Raw genomic sequence first — 25100 nt, 5'->3', positions numbered from 1 at the left:
AGATTGACATTTTCTGATACTTTGCTATCCGGCATGCGGATAATGGGCAAATACATCCCAAATTGTCCGTCCTAAAGTAATTTGCATATGTCAGATTGAAATCCAGAAAAGGTTAGTTAGTACATTATAATGGACAGGGACAAAAGTGCTGCCTAATATCAAAGTTATACATCCAACACTTTCTGCAAAGTGGTTTTCAAAGTTGTGACCAATGTTATCACCCAGATTTGCTTACAGATGCACCCCTTCCACCACATTTACTTTGAAGATAGCTCATAGTCTATTCCTAATCATGTTTTGACCAATGTAATAGGCCATGTGTGCTTTAATGAAAGCAGTACTGACCCTACATGGCATAGGACATCATGGGGCGAACACCCACCTCCTTCAAACTTCAGTGAAGTGATCTTTAAATCCTAGCACGTTTTACCAGTTTTACTAGTTTTGTAAATCTGAAAATTCCTTAGGGGAGAACCATTAAATCCACATATAATTTCTGTTTTAAATGCTCCAACTCATGGCCACGTTTACTGTTTGAATGTGCCTAATTAAAATAAATTTGCCACCAAATGTCCTAAAGATTTCTTATGGGAGAACTCTAAGCACTCTGTAATGTTTAAGTGTGGCCATGTTTTCGAAAAATGTTACTGGCCTCCAGTTTCTATAAACATCTGGCTTGCCACTTCATTCCCTAAACATTCCTTGTAAACACCAATGTAGAGTCAAATGAAGTTAAAGGCCATTGTAAATTGCACTTGGTCTAGATTACTGTTAATTCCTGCAAATTAACATGGTCTTTTAGCAGTATTACATTTCTTTAAGTTATAACTTGTGTTGCAATCGTTTTTCCACCAACAGAACACCAATATGTTCTATCGAACTACTGATGTTACTCACCGCTTCCATATGATAAACACATTTTGCTCCTTGTCTACAAAAGGTTGGGGACTCCTGGTCTACACCATGGAACCTACCCAGATGCCAAATGTCAGCTTTGTAGCATGTTGGGAAGTATGCTGAACATTTCAAACAGACACACACACGTATCCCCAAATGTCCCTTTTATATATAGAGATTATTTCCCTTTAATGCCTGGAGTGTTTGCTGAGAACTATCTAGTGCCCCGCAGCCACATATACGGAGGTTGGGGAAAGGCTTATAATAAGCTGTGCCACATCTGCTAAGTGTGGCGCAGTGAAGACTGCAGGCAGTAAAGGGGAGAGGGGTGGCCAGATGGCCACCTCTCACCCAAGCAAATTTAAGGAGTATATTGATTGATGTGCCCAGGCCGCGCATGTCAGGTGTGGGTGGTCAAGGTTAGGAGACAAAACTGAACTGACAGAATGGCAGTGCTCTCGTAAAGAAAGGAAGCTGCACTGAGAGCCATGGCCAAATTGCTGTCAGTCTAGTGCTCCTATGATGAGGGCTAGCACTGCGCTGAAAGTCATGTGGCACTGGCAGCACGGCTGTCAACACAATGCTTACTCTCTTCACGGGAGAGCCACACTGACAGACATTCAGTGCTGGCAGCGTAGCTACCACGGTGGTATTCAGGTGATGCGGGAGCGCTGTGCCTAGAGCCATGCTGTCACTGCAGCAAGCCAAGGAGAATGGCGAGGTTTCCCTCATTGGCCAATTCCAGATTACACCAATTTTTTTTGTCATACCGGCTCGTATCGCCTATAAATTGGCCAATGAGGGACTCCCCCGGAACAAAATAATACTTACATGAATGGCAGCAGTAAGAGAAGAGAATGTGGTTCTGATTTCAGAGACCGATTTCAGAAACTCATAACGAACTATCTTCAGCACCATTGGTTTAGAGATTGAGAAGACGAGACGGTGGTGGGGGTATGGGGGCTGTCGTTTTTGCTATTTCACAGTTTTCTTACTGCTACGTGTAACACATGGAAAGAGTGATGTATAAAAGGAAGCTTCTGTGCCATTAATTGAATGTACCCCTCAAAGGAATGCATAGCTAAACACAAATACATCTGCAAAATAAAGTCTTTGGTTTATATGAGCAATGTTCAACTGCATCACGAGAGCTATAAACATAGATCGACTAACCATATTAAATAGAATTATTATTCTCAAATCTATGATTTCATAAGATATTCTAGGTATTTAACTTCTTTAGCAAGGCTGTCGTTTCATATACAAGGGCCCTCATTAAAACTCTGCCGGTAGCCGTGCCGCCGGAGTTGCATTTTTTTCCGGCACCCGTGAATGGGCAAGAACCGGGTCATACCGAGTTAGGCGGTCCCGGTAATTGCACATTTTCAGGTGCCTGACTCAAGGGCCTCCTCATCCCCATTCTGCCCCATAGGGCTGAATGGGGATGGGGACGTCGGATGCACCGGCACATTTAGAGTTGTGCCGGTGTATCTGACGTGCTCTGCTTGCGGGTGCCGTTACACCCGCCAGGAAAAACCTGACGGGTGAAACGGCACCCGCGAGCAGAGCACGTAGTATGGCGGTCCGGGAAGTACGGTACTGGCATGCTTACAGGTACCGTACGTCCCGGACCGCCATGCTCGTAATGAGGGCCAAGGTCATCCTATTTGAAGAGAGAAGATTGATTGCATTTGATTAGCATCTTACATTCTGACAAAAATTACACAGTCATATTCAATATGGTTTATTTAGGGATTGAGCCACCAAAGATGACACGAAACCGATTTGCAATTGATCCATGTTGACTAGTGAGAATCTGTGCTTCAGGTGATGCTGTTAGTCGAACTCAGCATGCACTGAAGTGAGGTAACAAATACCAACAATCTAATAAGAAAGTGAAAATCAAGAATAGATCAATAACTCCTGCAAAATGATCAACAGCAAACTACCCAGCATGTGCAAGAGCTAGAACGTTGCTTGATGTCTGCGGCTAATATAGGGCCAATCATCGTACTTTATTCCCAACGTGTCTATAAAATGTATTCCTAGTTTTTATGTAGGTGATGGTAAAAGGGATCGCACAATTATGAACCAAGTTTAAAAAATCATTTTGAATACAAAAACTATTACCACTCATTATTCTCTAAGAACATGTTTAGCATTTTGCAGTTGAGAACAGTTCTCGCACATACTTGTTCTGACATTTAAACTAAAACACTGAACAGTGAAATCTTACCTTGTGATACATTCACCCAGGAAAACGATTTGTAGTTATCTGAGTCGACTTGCTGACATTTGTGGTGTAAGAGTTGCCTACAATTGAACTCAGCAGGGATTGATTGAAGTGAAGTTTAGAAAGACTATCAATGGATGGAAAAAAGTACAAGAAAACAGATCAATCGCTATTGTAGAATTAGAAAGACTAAACTACCCAGCATGTATTCACGGTAGTACATGGTCTACTGTGGGTGTCTTATCCGGTGCCCGTCATTGTACTTTACTCCCACAGAATCCTGCATTCAAACAGAGAAAGGAGCTCCAGAATACAATTCTATAGGTGTGCCATTATAAGAAGACACATTTTCAAATGCAGAATTGTACCAGGCAGAAAGACGCGTCTAGCCCATTGCGAGGGAGAAAAGTGATAAAGTAGTAGGGAGAAAATGAAGTCTTTAACTATACAAATGCATTTCAACAAAAAAGCAATGCTAATGGCCAAGCAACCTCATCCTCGATGGGACAGAAAGAAAAAGGTGTTAGCGTTGAAAGCCCCGTTGATCGCTCTTCGCAATTTTGAGGACAGATAAAAGAAGTAATCTCGCTGTGTATTCTATTATCACATAACAAACAAATAAGAGGGTTTCAAAATCAATAGCAGAACTGTAAATGACTGCTCTCAAATTATACTTGACAGGATTACAGAAACGCTATCAGCCACAGTTTTAAGAAGTCTATAGTACACGTTTAGGAGAGGAATGTGTCTGCTGCGAGAGAATGCGTGTAAAATAGCACCATAGACCCGGAATAGGAGCACTCATCTGTGAAATATAGTGACATAATCCAAGTCTGGTCAATCTGTAAAATGTATCATAAAATGTGCACATTACATAAAGATGCTTATATATTGTATCATATATCTATATATCAGTGAAAAAACATTGCTAATGGGACGTTATGGTGAAGATGCGCTAATAAAAACCTATCAAATACAGTTAAAAAACATTGTTAAAGGGATTATGGTTACGAGTAAAACTGAAAAACCCAAGAAATTTGCCAGTTATGGTAAACTAAGCAACCATAACTCACGCCACCACCGTGCACTGCTAAGACTAACACCCAGGACATCAAAGATGACATCACAAATGTCATTGATGACATCACTGATGACATCACATGCCTGGCTCCCTCTTTTTTTCTTCGTTGCCATATCTAGGCCGGGTGGTTTTCTTCACTGACAGTCAGAAACTAAAAATTCAAAAGGTTCTATCTTTGTGTACAGCACCCTTCTCATATGTTCTTACACTACTTTCCTTAGGGTTCACTCACATCATATGACACATACACATCGGGGGGGGGGGAAAAGGAAGCCTAAAACAAAGCAATCATTTCTATGCATGAAGATAATCAGTTAGGTTATGAACAGTTTCTGACAATACTGGTCTCTTTATGTTTTGTGTGTAGTAGTACAATAATGTAGTGAGGCATTAATAGCTACTTATTACATGTTTCACATTATGCAAAACTCTGACACGAAAGCATTCATCATTTTACTGTCCAACATGGCAAGATTATGAATAGTGCACCTCTATGGTGCATGATGCACACAATGCCTATGTTTCTACATGAATAGGTTCCCATACTGGAAATAACTCTGTAATACAATGGTGTTTATAGCAATGCATTGCTTAATGAACTATGTATCTCATGAAATGTCTCCCAATGACCTCTGATAGATTTCCGTTCACGTTATAAAGACAATCCCTTGAAGAAGCTTTTCATGAAAAGTACATGTGCATGTGGTGTCATCATTGATATCATCAATTACATTTGTGATGTCATCTTCGATGTCATGGGTGCTAGTCTTAGCAGAGCATGGTAGTGGCAAGAGTTATGGTTGTTTAGCTTACCACAACTGGTGAATTCCTGTTTTTTTTCGGTTTTACTTGTTACCAAAATGTCCCTTTAACAATGTTTTTCACTGAATTTGATAGGTTTTTATGAGCACAACTTCACCATAACGTCCCTTTAACAAAGTTTTTTCACTGAATTTCATATCTTTTTATTAGTGCAACTTAACCATAGCGTCCCTTTAACAACGTTTGTTTTTTCAGTGAACTTCATAGGTTTTTAGTAGTGCAACTTAACCCTAAAGTCCCTTAAACAGCATTTCTTTCAGTGAATTTCATAGGTTTTTAGTAGTGCCACCCTTTTAACAAAGTTTTTCACTGACTTTCATATTTTTTAGTAGTGCAACTTAACCATAACGACCGTTTAACAAAGTTTTTTCACTGACTTTCATAGGTTTTCATTAGTCAACTTAACAGTAATGTCCCTTTAACAAAGTTCTTTCACTCAATGTACAAATAGTTGTTTTCAGCTTCTCAGTGAGTCAAAAACATGCTCAATACTCTATAAATAGCATCAAAGAATGATTGGTGCCAGGAATAGACTGTGAACCAATGGAGGCACTGGAAATAATTTTCAAAGTGACTGCATATTACACAGTTTGAGCTATCTCAACCCTTTTCTTAGGACAAATGTGAAAATGAAATACAAAATAGAGCCAGGCTGCAAACGGACACCAAGAAAATCTGCACAGAAACCTGTAGCCAGCCCAGCCCTGATTGCTACTCTTTTCGCTCACCTCATCCATACCCCCTCCAGTATGAAAAGCAGTTCACAGCTATGCCGTGCACATCCAAGTGGGCTGGGTGGATGGGAACACTCTAGTTGCCAAACATGATGTGCACCCCAAAATGATCGTCTACACGAACACAATTGTTCACATGGCCTCCCCAAACCGTGTGTCCGCAGACTTTCCTCTTGAAGACCCAGGGAGGCTACAATTTGTTTGTTGCTCAGCCGTTTCTAAATTCCAGCATGGGTAACCTGCACTCATCTATCCATATAGCGAATATGAAGTTTCTCACCCTCACAGATTACATGGTGTAAAGTACAATAATATGCTAATCAACCATTACATCATGACGGAATGCACCAGCAATGTTTGTGAGATACCGCAATGGTTAAACAGTGCAATTAATACAGTCACAATAACCAACCCCCTTTGCGCTTCGTGCATTAAAAAGTGCTAGACAATAGTGAGCTGGGCTTTCTATGAAAATTCCTTGCAGGGATGATATACCCACGACTGTTACAGCAACAAACACCAATCTGGAATATTCACACGTTCATGGCATGTAACCTAGTTTGAAATGCTATTTAAGACTTGCTATGTACTATGTTTTATGTTTTTTTTGTAGTGGCATGTTTTCACAAAATCGAAACCTACCGTCTTTACCTTGGATGACTGAGAACAAGTTCCCTTTGTTATGTTCAGTGCAAGTCAGCAACAGTTCGAAGGACACAACTTGTCGAATAGCTACAGAAAATGATAACATTTACTATATTGAGAGTGGACAACCCCAAAGTCAGCTTACACTTCTGTGATCCGTTGTACAGAATGCTTCTTCATTGACAGAACAGCACAATGGAATTTCCCGAAATTATGTAAGTTGACCTTTACATAATATTATTATTGGAATTAAAAAAAACGACCAGAATGCTCTATGCATAACAACTAATTAAACAACATGCAAACTGACCTTGTTCTCGGTTGTTAGCTATAGCATAGTGCAACTATTAATCATCTACGTTCCGCAAACACCACCGATATGCAGAGTACTAATATGTGAAGCGCTTTGTCCCAGGGAGCATACCGCTGCATCCTACAGACTCTTAAAGTCCCAGATTGGGGCATTGGGCAGTGGGTAACCACTGTCCGTGGGCACTGGGTTCACTTTTCCATCACTAATGTTCTCAGTTAAATTATAATAAAATCTATCTGCAGTACAACCTCAAACGTTCATCTCTGTCTCCTACTTTTCTGCATGTACTTCTCCATCCCATTCGAACTATACCCAGAGCATCTCAATGCAACACCTTTTGCCGGATCTGGCACAAGATATGTAGGGATCTGACCAGCATTGACACCAAATAGCCCTTAAAAAAAACAACCTTTGAAAACATAAACAAAAACACAAACAAAGCGCTTTGCACACTACAGAAGGGAGTGAGGGGCGCAGCCGCACACAGCACATTAGCCTCACGAGTGCTATTCTGGCTCCGCCCCCTACCTATCTCACAGGCAACAGGAGCCGAGACAGACCCTCAGCGAGCCTGGGGCTCCCCTCTCTAACAAAATGTGTGCTGTGCATTCTTCACAGCTTGTCGATTTTTTCGCTATAGTTACCAAAAACTATGGTCCCCTGCCGACTTTGTGGTCAAAAAGCAGCTGGTGAGAAATCTAGCTATTTTTTTCTATTGGTGTGGAGAGTTACACTTCTTTCCATTGGTTAAGATTTTTGCGTCATTTACACAACTTTCCAAACCATAGAAAGAAGTGTAACTCTCAAAAACAATGCACATACTATAACGTTGAACCGCGGTGTTGTGCGCCTCTGTTGCTGATTATGAAAGGCTCCTACAAAAGTTGTTAATAGGATGTAGAGTAACTATACAGTGTGCACAATGTCAATCTGCAAATTGAGTGACAAGAAAGCAAACAGTAGCGGACTACAAAGGCACAGGAAGCGCTGTCAATGGGCATACATCTAGGCACATGGACTTTAGCCGTGCGTTCCTTCCATCAATGTTAGCATGTTGCATGGCTGGGTAGTGTAGCACTTGCAGCTTGGTAGACTTTAGAATAGTAAGTACATTTGACCACAGTTGGTCTATGTTGGTAATTCTACTTCTACTCATTCTCCTGCCCATATTTGTATATTATATTTTGTACACGGTCATGCAAATGATGCGTTTGGTAAGTTCCAGTGATATATCACATTTTTTTAATGCTACATTTATATTAGCACTTGCGCTTCGGCGATCACCCATCATGCACATGGGCAATTATGCAAATTAGGTGATGACATAATTTAGCTACTTCTAGCTACTTTTAGGAAAGCCAATAAGTATGTTCCTTACTAGACAGTTTGCTACACTGCCTCCCTGCGACCGCATTGTGCATGGTATACTCATACATACCACATTACATCACTAAGACGAGCATCCAGGTTCGCAGAGAGTTAAACACTGTGTGATTCACCAAAAAGCAAAATGCATTTCGAAAACACAGTTATCACAGAGCCACCACTTTACTGGGCTTGTTCAAACTTGCTTTTCTGAAATGAATTGTGGTCTAGGTATGTTTGAAATATAAATACATTTTCACACAGACACTGCTCGCTTGAACAGTACAGAAGCCATAGCAACAGAAGCGTACTATGATTTGTGTATTTTTGAAGCAATTAAACAAAGTCCCAATTTTAATAATATTATTTTTAACATTTCCTTTCAGCTAAGTTAAACTGGCACCTCCGCTCCTTCTGAACTCTGCCTCGTCTGAACTCTGTCCCACTCCTCCAAACCCCACCCTCGCGCCGGCCCTTGTGCAATCCCACTCCGCATTTCTTCCATTTCCAACACTTCCTCTACTTACTTTGCAGCACTCACCTTTTACGCAACTTGTGCTCTGAAATACTCCTGCATGTTCTCATGAGTGTGTTCAATGTCTGTGGTTTGTGTTTATAATTATGTTTCATCCAATTATCAGTTATAGGATAACTTTCTGGCTGCACTACCACTTTTCAGCTTTTATTATTTGTTTTATTTATGCATTATTTATTTAATTTTATTGTTTTGCATAGCACTTTCCACTTCTCCCCAACCCCATGTACTTTCAACCTTTTCCTCTCCCATTCACTTCCATGTTCTCAATGGCACTGGGCCTAGTAAGATTGTTGTTTAGTTCTCCCCTATTCCCTCCCTTCCCTCGTCATACTCTAAAACACTTTTGTACGAAGGCAATACAAATAAAATATCAATATTAATTGTTATATTATGTACTTTTAATGTCTTATCTCGACAGATATCTTCTACCGTACTGCATGTGCCACAGTTTCCAGCTAACCCCTGACGGATTGTTTAACCAACATCGGAAATAACTATCTACATAATTTTCTCCATCACCGTGATATGAGACAACCGACATGGGCCAATCTTTCCTTTCGCGGTACCAGTAACAAGAAGCAACCTCTCAGCCTTCCATATGTAGAAACGTACAGACGGAAAATAATTCTGTTTCAAATTCCCAAACAATAACTTCTTCTCCCACAAAAACCACCATGTGCGTCACTCCAATCATTGACTGCTGCAACATGAAAACACAGAAGAAATTTCTTTTTTCATAATCAGCTTATCATGCAGACATTGAAAACCACAATTTAATCATGCAATGTTCCTTATCTGTAATTTCCATGGGAAAAAAATATTGTTATTTCTGTGCACTTAATAATGTCTTGCAAATGTTCTTTGTCACTGTTTCGTCACAAAACTGTATATGTCAATGACATTTTTAGCAAGAAAGACAATATACCCTGTGTATAACGATATCTGCATTTATATTCCTGATTGTGCATTAAGTAACATTTGGCGTAAATGATAACGAGGCAGGTTTGGGTACCATGCCCACAAACGTAATAAAAACATGTAGAGCAGATCGTTGGGACTAAGTATATCACCTTCAGGAGCAGCCATCTCTATTATTACCCTAAGCGAATTTGAATTTAGGGCAACTCATCAACTGTTAACATTAGCTCTATATCACTGCACCCAATACGTTGTTTTGGTATGTATGAAAGTGAGTAAAAGTAAGGTAAGATGCACAGGAAAACCTTTATAATTGATCACAGTATGCTTAACAGGAGATGCCCGAACAATCAGATCAATAAGATTTTTGAGCGCACTTCCCCTTTGATTTCACACAGAATGTTCAACTGTGGTGTACTTCACAATCTTATAAAAAACAACACAGAAATCACACACAACCCTTAAAAATAACCACATAAAACAAATCCTGGAAGCTCTCATTGACAATGTAAAGCTCCTCAAAAGGAAATTGCTTATATTCATTTTAACCAGAATAAAACCACTAACACAATTAAGCAGTAAACTACAAAAAGTAATTTGAAACATGCCAATGTGAACAAAGATATCTTGCAAACTTCTCTGCAGATGACTGCATTCACACAACCAACACAGAACCATATTTCAATGAAATCGAATACACACAACAACAAAAAAAACAACTGCCAAACATAGCAGTGGTCAAGGATATTACATTTACAGACAACACCATTGTTTCACAAGAAGCCCCTGTTCACCAAAATGTGACCAACAAACGTACCATCAACTCTCAAATGTACCAAACCAATCCGTTCACTCTACAAATGCCCTTGCACCTCAATGAGTAATATACCAAAAAAGTATCAGTTACACTTCAATGGTATTGTCTCACTGTGTTCCAAAATGTGTACACTGCTTATACAGTATGTATAATCACTATACACATATTGCAATACTTATAGCCAAATTCCATTGCTGTACACATATTATTACAATGCTTATAGCCAGTGGCCAGAATCTTGGGTGCATGCACCCAAGAGTCTAGGGACTGGCCACAACCACCACAGCATCATACGGCCATGCACCCAAGAATCTAACCAGTAGCCACAACCCACACACATAACCCAGGCACCGGGAAAAATGATTGCTGGTATGGACGCTGCAGTATTTGTGCTACTGCCTAGATTCTTCTGTGCACAGCCTATCTGTAACCTATGCAAAAATCCTCATATCACCTACATTCCACTCACCTACCCTAATGGAGCCTCCCTGCATCCACCAGACTATCCGCCCAGTAGTCCTGTCTGCAGACTACCGCTGTGTCCGCGGACTATTACGCCCCACACAGTCTTCTTCCACCTAAACAAATACATCATGATAACCATCTTTCACTCACCCACCCTTCACAACCCTACTTCAAACACCAAATAACCTTAAAACGTGTTTCCCAGTTCTGTCCCCCACCGCACTATCTGCGTATATCAGCCAATACAACATGGCAGCATTTTGGGAACATTTGACGCACATCACGCTTTCCTCCAGCCAATCAGCGGGAACATCACAAGGCCCTCCAGGACAATTAGAGTTCTGTTCGCATAGCGAACAGGGAAGTGGGTCTTCGAAGTAGAGGCATATATCACTAATTTTTTGACACCCACATTTTGCCTGTTTTTAAAAAAAAACTACTGTATGCATTTTCACCAATTTTACAAAAGCACACTTTCGGGGCCAGGCTGCCACTAAGTTTTTTTCCCATTATGTCATGGAAAAAAAAAGATGTTGGGTCCCCCCCTAGAACTTTGCTCCTCCTTAACAAAACCTCACCAAACTTGCCAAAATGATTTAGAGCATGCCATATACTTTTTTTTTCAAAGTTTGGTGAGGATTCGTCCAGGGGGACCAAAGTTATAAACCACTCGAAAAGCGATCTTCCTATTGGTTTAGCAACTTAACAGTAACTCCACAGCCGCTACCACAGCCAAAATAAGAATGTACTGTGGATATTTAACTGTAAAGTATTTGCTGAAATATGTTTTTGCCATCTTGAATTTATATAGTTATATAATCCCGATGTGCACATGTCATGGGTACAGACTACTGGCCGACGGTTTTTTCAACAGTATTTGGACATTAATTATCAACAACGGACATGTAATAACAATCATCTGGGACGACCGCCAGACAACAATCTGTCCAGTTGCAGTTGCAGTACCAAGGAGCAACATGGGAGAGTATAGGTTCTAGAAACGTGCAGATGTTAAAGTATTGCATTTATTGAAATTTTAAGCACTAATTTCTCCTCTGCAATGGAGCGCCATGTGCATACATTACTCATTGGTCATGGAAGATAATATTTGGTGAAGAAGCCGAAGACTTGTATTAATGAATCGTTGATCAGATTTGGCATCAGAAGATCACTGTTGACAGGTTCACTCAAAATGAGAATTATACAAAGTTTGGTAGCGATGAACTATATTCAAAAAAGGTAACCAAGTTTTCCTGGAATTAATTGAATGTTTTTTTGTTATTTTAATTGTGTAAAAATTAAATGTATTTGTTGCGGTCCCGACTATTGTTGTTTCCTTCAAAATAAAATATTTCTATAATGTTTGTAAAAAGAAAGAAAAGTTTTGCATTTGTTTTAGATGTGTGTGCTTAAGTTCCTCGTTTTGCATTAGATACTGGGGGCACACTTGTATGCCCCTGGATTCAGAGCATAATATAAACAGTAATTCATCAATGACATTTGTGATATCATCTTTGATGTCCTGGGTGTTAGTCTTATCAGTGCACAGTGGTGGCGTGAGTTATGGTGGCTTAGCTTACAATAACTGGTGAATTTCAAGGGTTTTTCGGTTTTACTTGTAACCATAATGTCCGTTTAACAACGTTTTTTCGTTGAATTTCGTAGTATTTTCTCAGTGCAACTTAACCATAACGTCCCTTTAACAAAGTTTTTTCCGTGAATATTTATTTATATATAGGTATATGTATTTGTTTTGTTTTGTTCTCTTCTTTCACTGACCCAGTTTGACCCAATGTGGCTACCCCTTGCCTTTCCTTTTCCTAGTCACTCTCGGTTTGATATGTTTTGCTGAAAGTCCTTGGTTTTCTTTTTACTTTTTAGAAATTGATTACACACACTGAGATGGATACTTTTTTTGTGATTTATGATGAAATATGTAAAATAATATGATGTTGTCTATAAAATTAAGAGATGGAAGAAGAACTCTAAATGTTATGTGTAAATGTATTAAGGTTCCCCAAAGGACTTCATAACTATGTAAGAAATTAGCACTTTCATTTTCTCCTGGATGTGGAAATCTGGTCTATATATGCTGAGCGGGTACCATCAATGCAATGACGTGTCTCTTAGATTGCACTAGCACCTTATTATTGGATATTTATATATTGTAGATTTTTTTTTTCCTTGCTATATGATGCACTTGCACCTTATTATATGATGGGGATATATTACACAGCAACAGCTGTGTAGTAATGGTTAAGTTGCTAATCCCATAGGAAGATCGCTTTTTGGGCGGCTTATAACTTCGCTCTCCCTGATATGATATGATATGATATGGCATTTGTAACGCGCCTATACACAAGTGTTTCAAGGGACGAATCCTCACCAAACTTTGCAAAATAAGTATATGGCCCACTCTGAATGTTTTTGCAAAGGTTGGTGAAGTTTGGTTAAGGGGGGGCAAAGTTATAGGGGGTCCCAAAATATTTTTTTCCCATAGACTGAATGGATAGATTTTCACCAAATTTGCGGCAGGAGCAGCGGTGTGGTCCCGGAAGTGTGCTTTTGTAAATATGGTGAAAATCCATCCAGTCTTTTTTTTTTTAAACAATCAAAAAGTAGGTCTCAATAAATTAGTGATATCTATGTCCGCTCCATGGACACACTTCCCTGTTTGCTCCGCGGACAGCACACCGATTGGCTAATCGACTGGTCTCATCTCTGCGGACATGTGACGCATTCGCTGATTGGATGGTGAAGAGCGTGAAGTGCGTCAGATTGTTCCGATACGCCCGCCATCTTGGATTCGCCGACAGCGCAGTGTCGAACAGGGGCAAAATGCAGTTTTGGGGTGTGTTTCGGTGTGCTTGGTGAGGTTTGGGGAGTAAGAGATGGGTCAAATACTGTATTTGTGTAGGTGGCAGGTGATACTGATGTATTTACCATGCCCGCGCTGTCCGGGATGTTCATAATTAGTGAAAATGAGGGGTGTCCTAAGGACAGTATTCCCATCTGTGCTGTCCGCAGGCACATTGAAACTGTTCTAATTTATTTAATTTTATTGTTTTGCATAGCACTTTCCACTTCTCCCCAACCCCATGCACTTTCAACCTTTTCCTCTCCCATTCACTTCCACGTTCTCAATGGCACTGGGCCTAGTAAGATTGTTGTTTAGTTCTCCCCTATTCCCTCCCTTCCCTCGTCATACTCTAAAACACTTTTGTACGAAGGCAATACAAATAAAATATCAATATTAATTGTTATATTATGTACTTTTAATGTCTTATCTCGACAGATATCTTCTACCGTACTGCATGTGCCACAGTTTCCAGCTAACCCCTGACGGATTGTTTAACCAACATCGGAAATAACTATCTACATAATTTTCTCCATCACCGTGATATGGGACAACCGACATGGGCCAATCTTTCCTTTCGCGGTACCAGTAACAAGAAGCAACCTCTCAGCCTTCCATATGTAGAAACGTACAGACGGAAAATAATTCTGTTTCAAATTCCCAAACAATAACTTCTTCTCCCACAAAAACCACCATGTGCGTCACTCCAATCATTGACTGCTGCAACATGAAAACACAGAAGAAATTTCTTTTTTCATAATCAGCTTATCATGCAGACATTGAAAACCACAATTTAATCATGCAATGTTCCTTATCTGTAATTTCCATGGGAAAAAAATATTGTTATTTCTGTGCACTTAATAATGTCTTGCAAATGTTCTTTGTCACTGTTTCGTCACAAAACTGTATATGTCAATGACATTTTTAGCAAGAAAGACAATATACCCTGTGTATAACGATATCTGCATTTATATTCCTGATTGTGCATTAAGTAACATTTGGCGTAAATGATAACGAGGCAGGTTTGGGTACCATGCCCACAAACGTAATAAAAACATGTAGAGCAGATCGTTGGGACTAAGTATATCACCTTCAGGAGCAGCCATCTCTATTATTACCCTAAGCGAATTTGAATTTAGGGCAACTCATCAACTGTTAACATTAGCTCTATATCACTGCACCCAATACGTTGTTTTGGTATGTAGGAAAGTGAGTAAAAGTAAGGTAAGATGCACAGGAAAACCTTTATAATTGATCACAGTATGCTTAACAGGAGATGCCCGAACAATCAGATCAATAAGATTTTTGAGCGCACTTCCCCTTTGATTTCACACAGAATGTTCAACTGTGGTGTACTTCACAATCTTATAAAAAACAACACAGAAATCACACACAACCCTTAAAAATAACCACATAAAACAAATCCTGGAAGCTCTCATTGACAATGTAAAGCTCCTCAAAAGGAAATTGCTTATATTCATTTTAACCAGAATAAAACCACTAACACAATTAAGCAGTAAACTACAAAAAGTAATTTGAAACATGCCAATGTGAACAAAGATATCTTGCAAACTTCTCTGCAGATGACTGCATTCACACAACCAACACAGAACCATATTTCAATGAAATCGAATACACACAACAACAAAAAAAACAACTGCCAAACATAGCAGTGGTCAAGGATATTACATTTACAGACAACACCATTGTTTCACAAGAAGCCCCTGCTCACCAAAATGTGACCAACAAACGTACCATCAACTCTCAAATGTACCAAACCAATCCGTTCACTCTACAAATGCCCTTGCACCTCAATGAGTAATATACCAAAAAAGTATCAGTTACACTTCAATGGTATTGTCTCACTGTGTTCCAAAATGTGTACACTGCTTATACAGTATGTATAATCACTATACACATATTGCAATACTTATAGCCAAATTCCATTGCTGTACACATATTATTACAATGCTTATAGCCAGTGGCCAGAATCTTGGGTGCATGCACCCAAGAGTCTAGGGACTGGCCACAACCACCACAGCATCATACGGCCATGCACCCAAGAATCTAACCAGTAGCCACAACCCACACACATAACCCAGGCACCGGGAAAAATGATTGCTGGTATGGACGCTGCAGTAGTTGTGCTACTGCCTAGATTCTTCTGTGCACAGCCTATCTGTAACCTATGCAAAAATCCTCATATCACCTACATTCCACTCACCTACCCTAATGGAGCCTCCCTGCATCCACCAGACTATCCGCCCAGTAGTCCTGTCTGCAGACTACCGCTGTGTCCGCGGACTATTACGCCCCACACAGTCTTCTTCCACCTAAACAAATACATCATGATAACCATCTTTCACTCACCCACCCTTCACAACCCTACTTCAAACACCAAATAACCTTAAAACGTGTTTCCCAGTTCTGTCCCCCACCGCACTATCTGTGTATATCAGCCAATACAACATGGCAGCATTTTGGGAACATTTGACGCACATCACGCTTTCCTCCAGCCAATCAGCGGGAACATCACAAGGCCCTCCAGGACAATTAGAGTTCTGTTCGCACAGCGAACAGGGAAGTGGGTCTTCGAAGTAGAGGCATATATCACTAATTTTTTGACACCCACATTTTGCCTGTTTTAAAAAAAAAACTACTGTATGCATTTTCACCAATTTTACAAAAGCACACTTTCGGGGCCAGGCTGCCACTAAGTTTTTTTCCCATTATGTCATGGAAAAAAAAAGATGTTGGGTCCCCCCCTAGAACTTTTCTCCTCCTTAACAAAACCTCACCAAACTTGCCAAAATGATTTAGAGCATGCCATATACTTTTTTTTTCAAAGTTTGGTGAGGATTCGTCCAGGGGGACCAAAGTTATAAACCACTCGAAAAGCGATCTTCCTATTGGTTTAGCAACTTAACAGTAACTCCACAGCCGCTACCACAGCCAAAATAAGAATGTACTGTGGATATTTAACTGTAAAGTATTTGCTGAAATATGTTTTTGCCATCTTGAATTTATATAGTTATATAATCCCGATGTGCACATGTCATGGGTACAGACTACTGGCCGACGGTTTTTTCAACAGTATTTGGACATTAATTATCAACAACGGACATGTAATAACAATCATCTGGGACGACCGCCAGACAACAATCTGTCCAGTTGCAGTTGCAGTACCAAGGAGCAACATGGGAGAGTATAGGTTCTAGAAACGTGCAGATGTTAAAGTATTGCATTTATTGAAATTTTAAGCACTAATTTCTCCTCTGCAATGGAGCGCCATGTGCATACATTACTCATTGGTCATGGAAGATAATATTTGGTGAAGAAGCCGAAGACTTGTATTAATGAATCGCTGATCAGATTTGGCATCAGAAGATCACTGTTGACAGGTTCACTCAAAATGAGAATTATACAAAGTTTGGTAGCGATGAACTATATTCAAAAAAGGTAACCAAGTTTTCCTGGAATTAATTGAATGTTTTTTTGTTATTTTAATTGTGTAAAAATTAAATGTATTTGTTGCGGTCCCGACTATTGTTGTTTCCTTCAAAATAAAATATTTCTATAATGTTTGTAAAAAGAAAGAAAAGTTTTGCATTTGTTTTAGATGTGTGTGCTTAAATTCCTCGTTTTGCATTAGATACTGGGGGCACACTTGTATGCCCCTGGATTCAGAGCATAATATAAACAGTAATTCATCAATGACATTTGTGATATCATCTTTGATGTCCTGGGTGTTAGTCTTATCAGTGCACAGTGGTGGCGTGAGTTATGGTGGCTGAGCTTACAATAACTGGTGAATTTCAAGGGTTTTTCGGTTTTACTTGTAACCATAATGTCCGTTTAACAACGTTTTTTCGTTGAATTTCGTAGTATTTTCTCAGTGCAACTTAACCATAACGTCCCTTTAACAAAGTTTTTTCCGTGAATATTTATTTATATATAGGTATATGTATTTGTTTTGTTTTGTTCTCTTCTTTCACTGACCCAGTTTGACCCAATGTGGCTACCCCTTGCCTTTCCTTTTCCTAGTCACTCTCGGTTTGATATGTTTTGCTGAAAGTCCTTGGTTTTCTTTTTACTTTTTAGAAATTGATTACACACACTGAGATGGATACTTTTTTTGTGATTTATGATGAAATATGTAAAATAATATGATGTTGTCTATAAAATTAAGAGATGGAAGAAGAACTCTAAATGTTATGTGTAAATGTATTAAGGTTCCCCAAAGGACTTCATAACTATGTAAGAAATTAGCACTTTCATTTTCTCCTGGATGTGGAAATCTGGTCTATATATGCTGAGTGGGTACCATCAATGCAATGACGTGTCTCTTAGATTGCACTAGCACCTTATTATTGGATATTTATATATTGTAGATTTTTTTTTTCCTTGCTATATGATGCACTTGCACCTTATTATATGATGGGGATATATTACACAGCAACAGCTGTGTAGTAATGGTTAAGTTGCTAATCCCATAGGAAGAGCGCTTTTTGGGCGGCTTATAACTTCGCTCTCCCTGATATGATATGATATGATATGGCATTTGTAACGCGCCTATACACAAGTGTTTCAAGGGACGAATCCTCACCAAACTTTGCAAAATAAGTATATGGCCCACTCTGAATGTTTTTGCAAAGGTTGGTGAAGTTTGGTTAAGGGGGGGCAAAGGTATAGGGGGTCCCAAAATATTTTTTTCCCATAGACTGAATGGATAGATTTTCACCAAATTTGCGGCAGGAGCAGCGGTGTGGTCCCGGAAGTGTGCTTTTGTAAATATGGTGAAAATCCATCCAGTCTTTTTTTTTAAACAATCAAAAAGTAGGTCTCAATAAATTAGTGATATCTATGTCCGCTCCATGGACACACTTCCCTGTTTGCTCCGCGGACAGCACACCGATTGGCTAATCGACTGGTCTCATCTCTGCGGACATGTGACGCATTCGCTGATTGGATGGTGAAGAGCGTGAAGTGCGTCAGATTGTTCCGATACGCCCGCCATCTTGGATTCGCCGACAGCGCAGTGTCGAACAGGGGCAAAATGCAGTTTTGGGGTGTGTTTCGGTGTGCTTGGTGAGGTTTGGGGAGTAAGAGATGGGTCAAATACTGTATTTGTGTAGGTGGCAGGTGATACTGATGTATTTACCATGCCCGCGCTGTCCGGGATGTTCATAATTAGTGAAAATGAGGGGTGTCCTAAGGACAGTATTCCCATCTGTGCTGTCCGCAGGCACATTGAAACTGTTCTAAGGACATAAGGACACAAGCGGTGTCCGCTGACATAAAAATTGCCCATATGCTGCAGTTAAAATGTGTGATTCTATGGGTGTGATATGCTGCGGTGGTTGTGGCCAGGGCCTAGAGTTTTGGGTGCATGGCCAAAGGCTATGCACCCAAGACTGAAGTTATATACACCAAAGTTATAAGACACCATGGGTGGCTTATAACTTTGCTCTCCCTGACCCAAGTCTGAAGTTATAAGCACCACAGTTATACACCACCATGGGTGTGATATGCTGCGGTGGTTGTGACCAGGGCCTAGAGTCTTGGGTGCATGGCTAAAAGCCATGCACCCAAGACCGAAGTTATATGCACTGAAGTTAAAAGCCACCATGGGTGGCTTATAACTTCGCTCTCCCTGGATGAATTCTCACCAAACTTTGTAAAAAGTGTGATATGGGTGGGCCCATATAGACAGTTAAAATGTTTGATTATATGGGTGTGATCTATGGGTGTGATGTGCTGCGGTGGTTGTGGCCAGGGCATTTTTATGCCTAAGCTGTACAATTTCTGAGATAGTGTTTTGTCCGATGATAGGTCATTCCAGAGGTCTTGAAGCTCTGTTTTTTCTGATTTTGTTAAGTAGGCTGTAACATATTGTGCAACTGCAGTGAAATTGTCCGCAATGTACTGCACATCTATGTTTGCATTCCATAAGAGGGCAATGATTGCATTGTAATCATTGATATATTTTGATTCTTCTGTTCTTTTTATGTAATACGTGTTCTTAGGTGATTTACCTTTACCACTATGTCTAACTGAAGACATGAAGTTACTCACTTCACCTGTTTCTGTAACTGGTCTAGGGAAACCAAAGCGGCATTTGGTGTAGTATTTCCCTTTATTTTTGTATTTGCGACGACAATATTTGCCACATTTGTGTCTTTGAAATTGTACAATTTGTGCATGAAGATCACTATTTGTTGCTTCCGATGGAATTGCACAAGTGACATATTTTTCAATAAACTGTAAAACAGTGGCATCACTGTCTTGAACGAATTTAGGAGCATCTTTAATCCATAAAAGCATGTGGATATGTGGTGCTCCTCTGGCTTGGTGTTCTTTTCACCAAAAGAAGTGTTGCTGTTCTCCGAGGGGAGGAACAGTTTTATTACAAATAAAGTGTAGCATAGCAATGAAACGATGATGGAAATATCTTGAAACATTAACCGGATCTAGAGAGCAAAGTTCTCCAGGTGTTAGTATATCTATGTTTGTTTTGTTTTTGTTTGATATGCGTAGGAAATCATGTAAATCTTCCCATGCATATTCTGCACAACTTAATGTAACAAACCAAGTGGGTGGGCCAAGGTTTCTTATCATACAACGTACATCTCCATGACGTCGGAAACAGTACTCTTTAGTACCACGCATGTTTACTAATAGATTTGTAATACTTGAATGAAAACCTCATCTTTTTGTTGCACTTTTTGTAATGATTGTGTAGCTGACATATTTTGAAAGTGGGTTCCTGATTTCAATATGTGTGCAACTCCATAACATAGAGTTGCTAGTTCCCTTTCAAAGAGTAGGTGGAATATGTATTCCACATTTTGTCTAAATATGGGATCTTCAGCATACATTCGTAACGAGCGGTATTCTGATGCTGTTATCTGAGTGGGTCTATCATCGTACCTTCCTTCTTTGCCAGTAGGAAAGAGTAGAGGAAAAGCATGTGCTTCTATACTTTTTCTGAAATGCTGATTGGTGATCCTTTGGTTTGTTGCATTTGGTACATTTCTAGTGCATCATCTATGGTGTCATTAGAGTGTAATGGATGAATTGAATAATGGTCTAAAATATTGGATACTGGAGCAGGATCTATAAGTTCAAATTGACCAGTTTCTGGTGACTCTTGAATTATTTCAGTTGTTTCCCTTAGGTTTTCTTCAATATTATTTCTTTGTAGTATTCATTATTGTCTTTTAGATATTGCAAGGCTTGTCTAATTTATGTAAGTCTACGAGTTGTTGCCAATTTTATTTTGTCTTTTATTGGTACACCATTTACTAAGACAATTAAAGATTGCTCTATTGGATGTTGCACTCCCAGAGTGTGCACATTTTCTTTCAGATCTAATGGTAAATAAACTACTTTGCCACAAATTCCTTTCACCAATTCAGAGGGAGGTAATTTTGCTGTTTTTGGTTGAAAGCGTATTATTGCTTGAAATCGGTGCACTGTTTGAATTATGATGCTCTCATATAAATTGAGTTGTTGTAGGGGTTTTGGTAGTGGGAATAATTCCAAGTTATTTGTGAAAGCACGTGAAGGAGTTTGGTTGTTGTCAAGTTTTGTAGTGCAGTAACTGCAAAGTATTAAGGGGTCAGTTATTTTGTATTTGTTTTCTGCTATAAGCTAAAGAGCTAATTCAAACCATTTGGAATCTTCATTGTCTTCTATTTTGTATGTTACGTTTAGAGTTTTTGTGTTACTTTTATAAAAAGTTCTGCGGCAACACACACACACATGGTTTGGTACTTCAGCAGATGTACTTTTAAATTTTAGTATTACTTTTTTTATGTGTGTAGTAGAGGGTTGCCATGTGCAGAATTGTTGCTGGCCTGTTGTAAAGCTATTGCATTTTGTAAGTGGCTTTCACTTCCAAAATATTTTCTCTGGATATGGTTGATTTCTTCGAGTAGGTCTTTGGGTGTACCATGTAGAAGAGTGTTATTTAAATTGGCTAGTGCTAAAGCAGGACTTTTAGCATAGTACAGTTTATAGACTAGATTTCTTATAGTTGAATGATGTGTTGATATCATTTTGATATGATGGAAGGTGCTTTTGCAAATAGGTCCTGAAATGCAGGCTAATGAATGTCCTTGTAGTCCTGTGTATGCATGCATGTACACTTACCGCTCGATTCCAGACGTGTCTGCCTCTCAAGGATCTGGATGTAGAGCACTGGACATATGAGTTCCAGGACCCTCATTTGATGGTTCGACAGTTGGCCCCAGTGCTCCTTGGCATCCGCTGCCTTAACGAGGCGCCGCGCCTTGTTGAGGGTCCTGGACCTGAAGTCCTCCCAGCGCTTCTTGACATGATGTAAGTCGCGGCCTGCCACCCCCTCCACGTTGATGGCAGTCACGATGTCCATCCAGATCCTAGTCCGTCCTTCATTGTCGGCGCGCAAACTTCCAAAGAGGGCATCATACTGCCCCAGGACTTGCTCCACCAGGACACCAACTTCGGTGGCAGTTAAGCTGGTGGCCCTCTGCCTCTCTGGCTGGGGGATGCCAGTGCTGTCAGATGGTGTTGTGCTGGACATGGCAACCCCAGAGGCAGGAGTGGGTGGGCAACTGGGCCCTGGGGCTGGGCTGTGGGGTGATGGAATCCCAGTCAGGAGTCTTCGGTTCCAGCAGGGGTGGTCACAGCAACTACACCCCTGACTGACGTGCAGGCAGCAAATGGCAGGGCACGTGGTTAGCAGGCAGTCAGGCAGCAGCAGATGGCAGGTGGGAGCGTGCTTGGGGCTCTGGGGGGCAGTAATTCGGCCTTCTGGGCAGGAGCGTGGTCTTCCATGTGTTTTCACGTGGCAAGCTTGATACGGAGTGATTTGGCACGTGAAAGAATTGCACGTCAGCGTGTAATTCGAGGAAAGGGCCTTAGCCCGTAAGCGCGTCAGCACACGCACGCAATTTCATTGGACCAAAGGCCCTTAGCGCGTAAGCGCGTAAGTTACATTACGCGCGCGGGCGTTTCCCCCATAGCACGTGATGACAGAGCACACGTGGAAAAACTGCATGTACGAGTGTCATCGCCTTAGCGCGTAAGTTATATTACGCGTGCGGGGGGTTCCCTCATAGCACGTGATGACAGAGCACACGTGGAAAAACTGCACATCCGAGTGTCATCGCGTGTAATTGGAGGAAAGCGACCGCATACACGCGTATCTGAGGTGTACGTGTGGGCCGGTTTAAAAGCTACGTGTAGGACGCCATTTCCTTGTATGTGCTTTTCGTGGACAGCGAGTGGGTGAAATCTGTACTTTTTGTCGGTTCACGCGCGATTACTTCACAGCGTTTCTAGTTCCTACTCCCTGTTACCTCTGACAGCTCTTTTCTGAATTTTTGTTGGGCCTGTTTCCTCAAACAGAGTTCACTTCTCCTTTTGTCCTGTCTCCTCAGACAGCATACAATTCTTCTTTTGGCAGGGGTGTTGCCATATTTTTCACGTTCTTTTTCCAGGCAGATGGTGAGTTCCGCACGTACTTAGCAACTGTGTTTCCCCCGTGTGTCGCGTTCCCCTTCAGAGATCATTGTAGGCTGTATTACGCGTACACTTATTTTTGTGTTTCTGGGTGCCACAGCGTAGTGCGGGTTCATTTTTTAACGCACGTGGTCTACGATGGGTTGCGTGCATGTTCATTTTTGATTTTGGGCTGCCTGTGCGTTACCTGACCCGTCATCTTCCCCCAGGGGTCACAGACAGCCTTGTTAGAGCACTAGGGTACGAATTCCGTCTAGTATCCTACCACTTTGATCTCCAATTGCCCAGGACAATAGTTTACTGCAACTCCCATACGCACAACAACATCAGTGCCATGGTTGGGAGGCGACCAAGCGGTAAGGGAGGCAAAAGTGGCCAACCTTCAAAAGGTGGACGTGGTGGGCACGGTAGGGGACGTGGCCGGGATTTGCAGGGTGCCCCTATACCCCCATGTGTGGAGGAACAATCAGGGACACGAATGCCCACTCCAATGGTTGAGGGAAACGTGGCTGACACCATTCCAGCTCGGCCCCTGTTGGACCAGCCCATTGTGGCACCTGACCTGGCACAGGATGACTCCCTGGCTGACTTCCAAGTCAGCAAGTCTAGGCCACGTGTGACGGTGCAAGTTGTTGTCACCAAGCCACGTGGATCTGGGGCAGCTATGTCATCTGCTGCCCCAAGTATGCAGGGTGGGGAGGCTGCAGGGGCAGCTGCAGCTCCATCCGCCCCAGCTCTGACTCTCCCAGCCAGGACAGTGTCAGTCCAGGTTCATCAAACCGACGTTCCCCCTGCCAACATTACCCTGCAACCAATGCCTGCATCAAGACCTATGGACATTGTGCATTCGCACACTCCTACTACCCAGTCCACCAGTGATTCTGCCCCTACTGACCAGAGCGGCGTAAGCCACTCTGGCTCTGCTCCACCTTTAAAAAGAGGAAGAAGGGTGCTCTGGCACGACAGACTGAGACCCCAGACACAGCTACACACTCCGGTACCTCAAGGAAGCCTTCTTTTAATGAGGTGGAACTTGATGCACTTGTGTCCTATGTGTTGGAACATAGCCACAAAATGTTGGTGACTGCAGGGTCCAAGAACACAACTGGTCAACGTAAGGCACACTGGCAGATCCTCGCCCACCGCATAAGTGCCCTTGGATTTGTGAGGCGCACAGCTGATGATTGCTACAAGCGGTGGAATTACCTGAAACGCAGAGCAAAGAACAAGCTGGCCTCAAATCATGCTGCTACTCTGGTGACTGGCGGTGGGTCTCCACAAGAGGACAACAACCTCACTAAACATGAGTCTGTTGCTGGGGCCTTCGTCACAGAGGAACAGATCTGGTGTGGAAGAACTACCTGATTATGATGCATTGTCCTGTGAATGCCCATGCATGTGTGTGTAATGCATGTGTATGTTGTTTGGGTGACGGGTTCTGATTGAGTGCCAGGTGAAGGTGTGTGTGCCTGAGTGGTATGGGTCACCCATGTGCTGCATCCAAAACATTCAGCGGCCTTGGATTTGGGTGTGACAGTATCCCTTCTGCCCACAGTAGTAATTTAGCGCAACATTACAGCAGTTGCCCTTGAAGTAGCATCTTGCAACAAAATTGTTTCTATTTTTCAGTGTTCGTTCAGGCTGATTGTTTTAATTCTCCCACTTCTGCTACGCATTCCTCAGCGCTATTGTCACATTTCTGACATGCTTTTGTCATTGATGAACCCCACATTGGCCCACATGTGTTACCTTGTTAGGTGAAAGATTTGACCATTCAGGCTGATTGAATATTGGCCTGATCACATACATTTTTGGGGCCTTTTTGAATGTGGAACATGATAGTTGTTTCCTGTCATGTTGAAGTGCACAACCATTGATGTGTACATCGGCCTGCAATCACTGTATCTT

Source organism: Ambystoma mexicanum, chromosome 7q (assembly GCF_040938575.1).
Source record: "Ambystoma mexicanum isolate Mex_15411 chromosome 7q, UKY_AmexF1_1, whole genome shotgun sequence".
NCBI lineage: Eukaryota > Metazoa > Chordata > Amphibia > Caudata > Ambystomatidae > Ambystoma > Ambystoma mexicanum.
The sequence above is the reverse complement of the archived record's forward strand: the minus strand, read 5'-3'. Positions refer to the sequence as shown.